Raw genomic sequence first — 8604 nt, 5'->3', positions numbered from 1 at the left:
TCAAGATTTGAATAGCTAGTTTCTAATAAACTGACAGCATATGTAACAATACACCCAAAGCATATAATTATGATCCCCCAGCATATAATAATGAAACCACAGCATGTAATAACGAAACCACATCATATAATAATAGATCCACAGCATATAATTATAGATCCATAGAATATCATTAAAAACCTACAGCTTAAAATTTATGAAAACACAGCATATGAACCACATCATATAATAATAGTTCCACAGCATATAATTAAAGATCCATAGCATATCATTAAAAACTTACAGCATATAATTATGAAACCACAGCATATAATTATAGACCCACATAATAATAGATGTACAGCCTATAATAATACACCCACAGCATATAAATATTGAAACACAGCATAAATATAAGAACCAGGCCTATAATTATAGACCCACAGCATTTAATAATAGAACCATAGCATATAATTACAAACCCACAGCATATAATTATAGAACCGCAGCATATAATATAAGAACCACAGCATATAATTATAGAACCAAACCACAGCATATAATATTGACCCACAGCATATAATTATAGAACCACAGCATATAATATAAGAACCACAGCATGTAATTAAAAACCCACAGCATATAATATTGACCCACAGCATATAATTATAGAACCGCAACATATAATATAAGAACCACAGCATATAATAACAAACCCACAGCATATAATCAAGACCCACAGCATATAAGAATAGACCCACAGCATATAATATTATCATCTAACATAAGGCAGCCATGGCGTTCCCTAGCAATCCAGCAACCAAGTGATATTGTTAAGGTTTATTCATTTCATTGGCACGTAACATAACCCATGTATGCAGATGTAACAAAATTTAAATACATTTTTTTTTTGCTAGAAGAGCTGATTTCTTAATATGTCATTAACTTTGAATAATGGTATACTTGTCATAATGACAATGATGAACTATTGTACATCAATAATTGATCAGTATGGAATATACCTTTTAACACTGGAACTCATCATTTAAGGTATGTATACAATGTACTTTTTTTATACTGTGAATTTATTCATATGTAAAGAAAATAAAATTTTCTCCATTTGTTCTGTTTTATCTTTAAAAAAGCAAGATGATTTGAAGTAAAAGAGCTACCGGATATAATGCTCAAAGGCATCAAACTGAGTTAATACGACTTTATATTTTATTATCAATGAATGATTCTAATCTAAATGACCACTGCTAATCTTCACTTCTACTCCCTTTAAAAAAATAAAAGAAATACCAGAAATTAAATTAATATTCTATTTTTATTCAGAATTTTCAAAGTTGCCATCAAAACACTGTACTATTTTTTGAATCTGAAGAGCATATTGGTAGCTTGTATTTAAAAAATGGATGAAAAAAATTTTAACATACTGCCATTACAATTACATTTAACATTACAAATGTCACAGCACATATGCCATACTCATTTAGGATTTGATTTTGATTTGTAAGTAGGTATGATATCCCTACACATTTTCTGTATTTAAAACATACGTTTTCATATCATCATTAATGTTTTACACTGTTTACCAGTAAAAAGTAACAAAGCCATGGCCACTGCTCCGTCATGTCCGCTCTACCAAACTGCTGGACAAATCCGTCCATATCTTTAGGTGGTCCATAGTTTATAGCATATTTAAGGACTTTAAAATTGACCCCATTCCTGCCGCACTTGTTGCAACTAAAACTCTGATGTTTCCGTTTTACACTCATGTCCCTTTTATTTTTTTGTTTAACAGTGTCTGGTGATTGTGAAGGGAACATTTCAACATGGACTATGAGATTCCCCAATTCCATTCGTAAGGACGAAAATAATTCACCGCATGTTTTATAGAGGGCAAAATTCGAAAATCTCTCGCAGAGTTTCTTATTCTTTTTTAATAAATGAAAAAAAAAAGCTCACAAAGAACACAGTGCTCTTTGTTTTATGAACAAAAAGTTTGATAATTTCCCGTCAGGGTTTTGCACTATTTCGTGGCAATCTACCAAAACCAACTTTTTCTGATTTCCATTCGTGTTGATTTGTTAGCTGTTGCAGTTATTAAGAGCCATTCTCTGGAAATTTATATAGGAGCAGTGGCACGAATAGTCTCAGAATTTCTCCAAACTCTCCATGAAAAAAGTATTATAAACTTAACTGAAATCGGGCAAAAATTGGTTGCTATGCTTTATAGTTACCATGGCAACATGTCTTAAAGTTGAAAAATGGCATTTTTCAACATGTTTAGAGCCCCCTAATTATCATTTGCAGCAAAGCAAACAATTGGCAATGACGGTTTCCAAAAGTTGAAGGTCGGATGTCTCAAATATAGGAAAAACATTTTTGGGTAAATTAACTATTACATACGTTACTATGGTAACAAAGTATTCAAAAGTAAAAAAAAATTTTCATTGAATTTAATCAAGTCATACACGTAAAAATAAAAAGCAATTAGAGGATGAAATGTGACCATATAATAAAAAAAAGAGCCTTGAAACATATATCAAGATCAAAATATGATATTTCATTTATTTTGGGAATGGTTGCCAAGGTTTTTATATCACAGAAAGCCTTCAAAGTAATACTCTGTATTTTTAAATCTACCCTATCTTTTAAAAAAAAATTTCCTATAACTAATGACAAATATTTAAAGATGTTGGTGTGTCCTAGTTTTCCCATTTGAAAAAATTAATTAATTTTTAAATAGGGTTGTTTTGGAAATAAGAAAAAAAATTGTTTAAAAACCTGAAAAATATTTTCTTTCCTTGGATACGTACCCTTAAATGTAGATTCCAAAAATTTTTTATGACGGATATTTATTAACAGCTAACCTGACTTTTAATTTTAACTATCATCCAATCTGTAAGTGGGTGAAGAAGTTGGCACACAGGGTTTAATATATTATAAAGTTAACAAAATCTAACATTTTCCCTTCTTGGTAACCATAGCAACAGTGTTTTTTTCTTCATCAAATTTTATCAATATATGATATTAACTTCAGTTTAACAGATAAATACTATTCAAGCTGAGTCCTTTAATTTGTTTCTTGATTATATGGCAATTTAATTCTTAATGAGCGAAAAAAAATTCAATTTTAAGCACTGGTACTTTGTTTCCATGGAAACACTGCAAAAGTAGCAATTATACCCAATTTTTCTTAGTTTTGGTGATGCAAGTTCCTAAGGATGAATATTTGCCAGTTTAAAATTTTTATGTTTTTCCCAAGACAGTAGCATTAACCCAATCTTAGTTACTGGTTTTGCATGGTTACACTGTGTTACCATGGCAACCATAAAAGTCATTTATAGAATTATATTGCTTATACTTATATACTTAAGGTCAAACATTTTCATTGTTTTTCTTAAGTCTAATTAGTTGAGCATGTAACACCTGCCATTAGTGAATACGGAGTGTTTTTCAGCATATTTCAGCATTTTAAATGTATTCAAAATGTACCCTTGGTTACCACTTAAGAAAATTCTAAACAGTTTCTTTACAGTATAAGTGACATCAAGGTGTCATGTTTTGTCAGAATGGTTTGTTTGCTTTTTCTAGTTTTTTTTAAGCCACAGTCAAGATTTAAAATGGCTGAAAATTGATTTTTAAACTTTTCCGGCTGTTGCCATAGCAACCGAACACATAGCAACGAAATTTTGTTTGATATTTGTTTCAGGTGTCGAGTATTAAGCATGGGTGAAGTTTCATCAAAATGGTGACCATGCGTGGCAAGAAGTTCAAGTGGTTACAGAGAATGGCTACTAACAGGACAGCTAGGGCATTGTATAAGGGAACTATTTCACATAGCTAGATGAACCATACACACCAAAAAACTGTTCTTTTTTTCTTTTTCACCACTAAAAATATTACAGTGTAACATATACTAGAATTCAGTTTCTTTGAAAGTTTGATTTTTTTTTTGTTAATTGGTAAAAAATGTTCCAAAGATTGATAAGTTTAAAAATTAAAATTCGACCATACCAATGCAATACAGTATGGGCCTCACCCAAAACAAATAATTTGAAGCGTTTACTTTCAGCCAGCATGTCTCTCCATTTACTCACGGACAAAATAATTGGGGTGGAGCAAATAGGAATTGAAAATTGCCATTTATAATATTATCATCTTCGCTACAATCTCTACCAATGTATGTGGCTATATAATTACATGATTTCAAGTACTCTCACTGTTCTTTCAATATCGAAATAAGGGCGAAACGATAGGTACATGCACTTGCACCCATTTTTTCCGCCCACATTGGCTGAAAACATTGATAACAAATGCTTTTACCTCCACCATTTTGATGGAAAAAGAATCCAGGCCTTTCAATAGTTGATCAATTGTTTCCTCTTGAAAAGGTTTCAACGTCTCTAAATTGAATTTGTCCCTCACCGCAGAAAATTTGTCCTCCATGTTTGTGTTATTGCCGAAACGTTAACGTAATGTAAACTCCGATTGGTTGGCATGAGATAACTAAATGCGGCAAATCAAATGATGCGTGCATGTAATTGCATGATACGACGATATTTCAGGATTTGCCAACGGGTGATAATAAAAAAGAATACCCGGGGTATCCGAGATGCCATATTCAACTTAACTATTCACTTGGTTACGTTATTTTTAATGCCCAGGAACAGATAAGAAGAACTTCAAAGAAATAAACTTTTAAAATAATCTACATGTATTTAGCTCTGACATAGCACAAAAACCCCTGACCCAGGGGCCATGAATTTAATAATTTTGGCAGAGAACCCCATGCATTACAATCATCCAACAGTTTGTTCTGAATGTCCAGGAGTAAAATAATATTTCTAAATAATGTACTAATTTGAGAGGTTTTGGTCCCACCATGCCCCCGGGGTGGGGGGTGGGGGGGGGTGGGACCATGAAATTCACAAATTCTGTTCTTCTTAACCTATAGATGCCATGTGCCAAAATTGGTTGAAAATTTGGGTTAGGGTTGAGAGAAAAGAAAATGTTGAAAAATTTACTCAGGTGACCTAAAAACCTTAACCTAGGCCATAACTAGTGCTTGCATAATTTACATATATAATCCTTTTGGCAAGACCTTTTTTCAGATGTCAAGAACTTTGACCTTGACCATGGAGTTTGAATTTTTTTTAAAATGCTTAACTTGGCCATAACCTTTGAACACTTAGGGCTAGGGCTTCCATATTGCACATTTTTTTATGGCAAGCTTTAAGACCTTTCATTGGATTGCAAAAACCCTGACATTTTGACCTTCACCTAGGAGATTTCTATACTTCTAAAAACCGTTAACCTTTGTCAAAAGTTTTGAACGGTAAAGACTGGGCTTTCATACTTCACATATGTTATCCTTGTGAGAAGTACCTTTTTGGATCGAACATTGACCTTGGAGTTTGACTTACTTTTAAAAATCTAACCTTGACATAATTTTGGAAGGATAAGGGCTAGTGATTTCATACCTTAATATTTCGTTTTTTTTGACGAGACCTTATATTTGATGTCAAAAACCTTGACACTTTGACCTTGGAGTTTTACCTTTAAATTTTTTTTTTTTAACCTTGGCCATACTTTTTAATGCTTTAGGCTTGGGTTTCTATACTTCACACATGTAATCTTTGTAACGTTAGAACTTTTTTAAGAAACCAACAAGGTTTAACCTTGGATATTGACCCTCCTTTCAAACTCTTATCCTTGGCCATAACTTTTGAACATCTGCTAATCTTTCATAGTTCATAATTGTGTTTCAAGTGAGAAGACCCTTCTTTAATTGGGTACCAATATGATAAATTTGCATTTAAGAAAAGTTTAATCTTCTCAATGTTGCCATATAAGGGGGCATCAGTGTTTCATTGACAAATTTTGATTTTCTTGAGTAATAAGTAATTATAAGCAAAATTGCGATAAATCTTGGTAGGAAAGGGGGGCATTTATATTTTATTGCAAATGGTCTCTCCTGAAAATTCGATAGTTTAATGTTTTTTCCTCGTTCATTTATCGTGCCAAGTGTTGCCATTTACAAACGGTCAACAAAAACATTCCTGCAGTTTTAAAGTTTTGTAGTATTTATATTGATAAAGATAGGACAACATATGTTTAAAAAGAGGGTTTAACTAGTTAACTAAAAAAGGAAAAAATGCGGCCATGTTAAGTTTATGAAAAATAAGCATTGAATTTTCAAAATAATCTCCCATGTAACATGACCTGGACTATTTTATTTATTTATAAGTAATACAATATTCCATGATTTTTTTAAACATGATTCCAGGTTTAGAGAAAACAGCCATAAATCGTTATGGATTTTTTATCTGGGCATTATTCCACTGTGTATAGTGAAATGCGAGTACAGAACATGTGAGTAGTACTTTTAATCCATCTTGATTACTCCCTATAATGTTATTATAATGTTATTTTAATTGAAGAAATAGAGTAGGTTCAAAGTTGATGGGGGGGAATCAATCTTGCAGAAAAATTTTTCCCCCTCACCCCCCCTTTTCCCTCCCGGAAAAAAGGTTCAAATTAGCTCTCCCTCCCTTTCGAAAAATAAATCAGAGTAGAATTTACCCCATGGAAAATGACTCTTGTGTAGGATTTTTTCCACCAGACTCAAATATAGTGGAAAATCCTATTTTGTGTATTTATAGAGAGCTATTCGGGGGAGGGGGTTGCGAGTAGTCAAGGTGGATTGGGGTTGAAAATGATTTTTTTAATACCCCGTGTAAATTCGGGGTGATGTTGCTTTCCTTCCCCTTTTTTTTAAAACGGGGATTAGTAAAAACAATAGGGATGTTACCACTCCTTTAAATTTTTTTATTTGGATCATTTAAAATGTGTTGATATTGTTACTAAAATCAATTTTTTTGTAATATAAAGGAACCGTCGTAGGGGTGTTTTTTACAATATATTTATTTACTACAACATATATACAAATACAAACACAGTGGGTCTGGGCCGAACCGACTTTCCGCTCCACTGCTCTCCATCTGCTATCCCAGACACGTCCTGTCAGCTCGGCATCGACGTGTAGAAGAGAGAGCGTGCGACTATCCCGCCGTCTGACGTAAAAGAGACTAATAGAATCATTCATTACTAGTGAAATTCCACCGAGGGTAATATTCAAAGTCTAGGTCGAGGGTTTGCCGAGTCCTAGACGATTAATCTTGGCCCCGAGGTGGAATTTCCTCCACTATTCCCAAAAACGAGTATGTAATGAATGATTATTTTTCTCGCATTATTTTATCATAAATAACGGCCTGTCAATGACGTCGCCATAGGGCTAAAAATATATTCTTTTAATTTTTCATCCAATTAAAAAGCTAAATACACCATCGGATACAGTGCAACCTAAAATGGTATACACTTATTGCAAACTAATAAAATGAATTTCAGTGCATGTAAATTTATAAGATAGATTAAAACTGGAGGTAAAAGATCTTATCTACATCCGATGGCGTAAAAATTCATTCTAGAAGAATTCTTCCGCGATTTAAATATAGTGCCATTTAAAAGTGAAAATACGACAATAATTTGAATGAAAATAAGTTTATTCTTATAAGTTAAAAGACAACATTTAAATTATATGTGATATTTTTTTTAACATTGTTACAATTTCTTTATATCAAGACGGGTATCGTTTGCGGCGTAGTAATACACAGTATAAGATAGAAAAATTTCACACTGCTGTCTCACACCGGACAAGTCACTTAAGCACTAGTTATGCGAGAAAGTAAGATTCCACTGTAAAGTCGCACAGATATTACCACGGATGACCATGGATTACCCATCCCTGCATTCGACATCAGAACCAAATGGCTCCATCCTTCAAAGATCTTGGGGTTCTTTACCAACTATGGCTGGTCCAGCGGCTCCAGAGCGGAGTGTGGGTAGTTACAGTCCCCACCTCCTATTCCATGGTGACCACGATCTCAGCCAAGCAAAGCTCCGGTGATGGTGGCAAAGTGATCTTTCAGCCTGTGGAGCTTGCGCCGGCGGTGCACACAGGAGCAGGAAAAGCAGCCACCTCCTGCTCCTTGGAATCCGACCCTGGGAACGTCTCAACAGCAAGTTCTCCCATACTGGGCCCCTGCTCCTTTGCCGTCTTCCCTGCAGCTAGGGTGGAGAAATCTCTACGGAAGTGCACCACCTCTCCACACTTGAAACATACAGCAGGCTTTCGTCTGCCCCGTCCATTTGCTTGACAGGGCACTTCTCTGATCTCTCTGAGGAGGGGCAGCTTCCTCGAGTTTTTCTATCCTGCTCCAGAGGGCTTCTAATTCCCCCTTAGCAGGAGCATTTATTTTACCGGATCACTCTGCTGCATGTCTAAAAGGCATCAGTTTTCATCTTATGTACGACTTACTACATTCCTGTACGCCCTTGTCCGACATATTTGTTCGATTCCGCCATATTTAATCGAAGATTTTTGGTCACCTGTACCTGCTATATATAGCCTTCTAGAATTGTTTCACTTGAGTGATTTTCAAGTCTGGCTGTCGACATGTACACATCTCCGATAGCATAATTTTTAGAAGTTCATAAACTGACCAATACATGTTTGAAAAGTAAAAATTCAACAAAAAATAGAAATATACCGAGAAT

General features: G+C 34.1%; 1 pseudogene; it reads right to left on the bottom strand.

The window, feature by feature from the left end:
- Positions 1-1331: 1331 nt before the first annotated feature.
- LOC134265919 (probable ATP-dependent DNA helicase RecQ) lies at positions 1332-4434 on the bottom strand (annotated as a pseudogene).
- Positions 4435-8604: the final 4170 nt, after the last annotated feature.

This window comes from Saccostrea cucullata, unplaced genomic scaffold, assembly GCF_032062105.1.
Source record: "Saccostrea cucullata isolate Sc308-1 unplaced genomic scaffold, CSIRO_AGI_Scuc_v1 ctg9810, whole genome shotgun sequence".
Lineage (NCBI taxonomy): Eukaryota > Metazoa > Mollusca > Bivalvia > Ostreida > Ostreidae > Saccostrea > Saccostrea cuccullata.
This window is presented reverse-complemented; position numbering and strand designations above follow the sequence as displayed.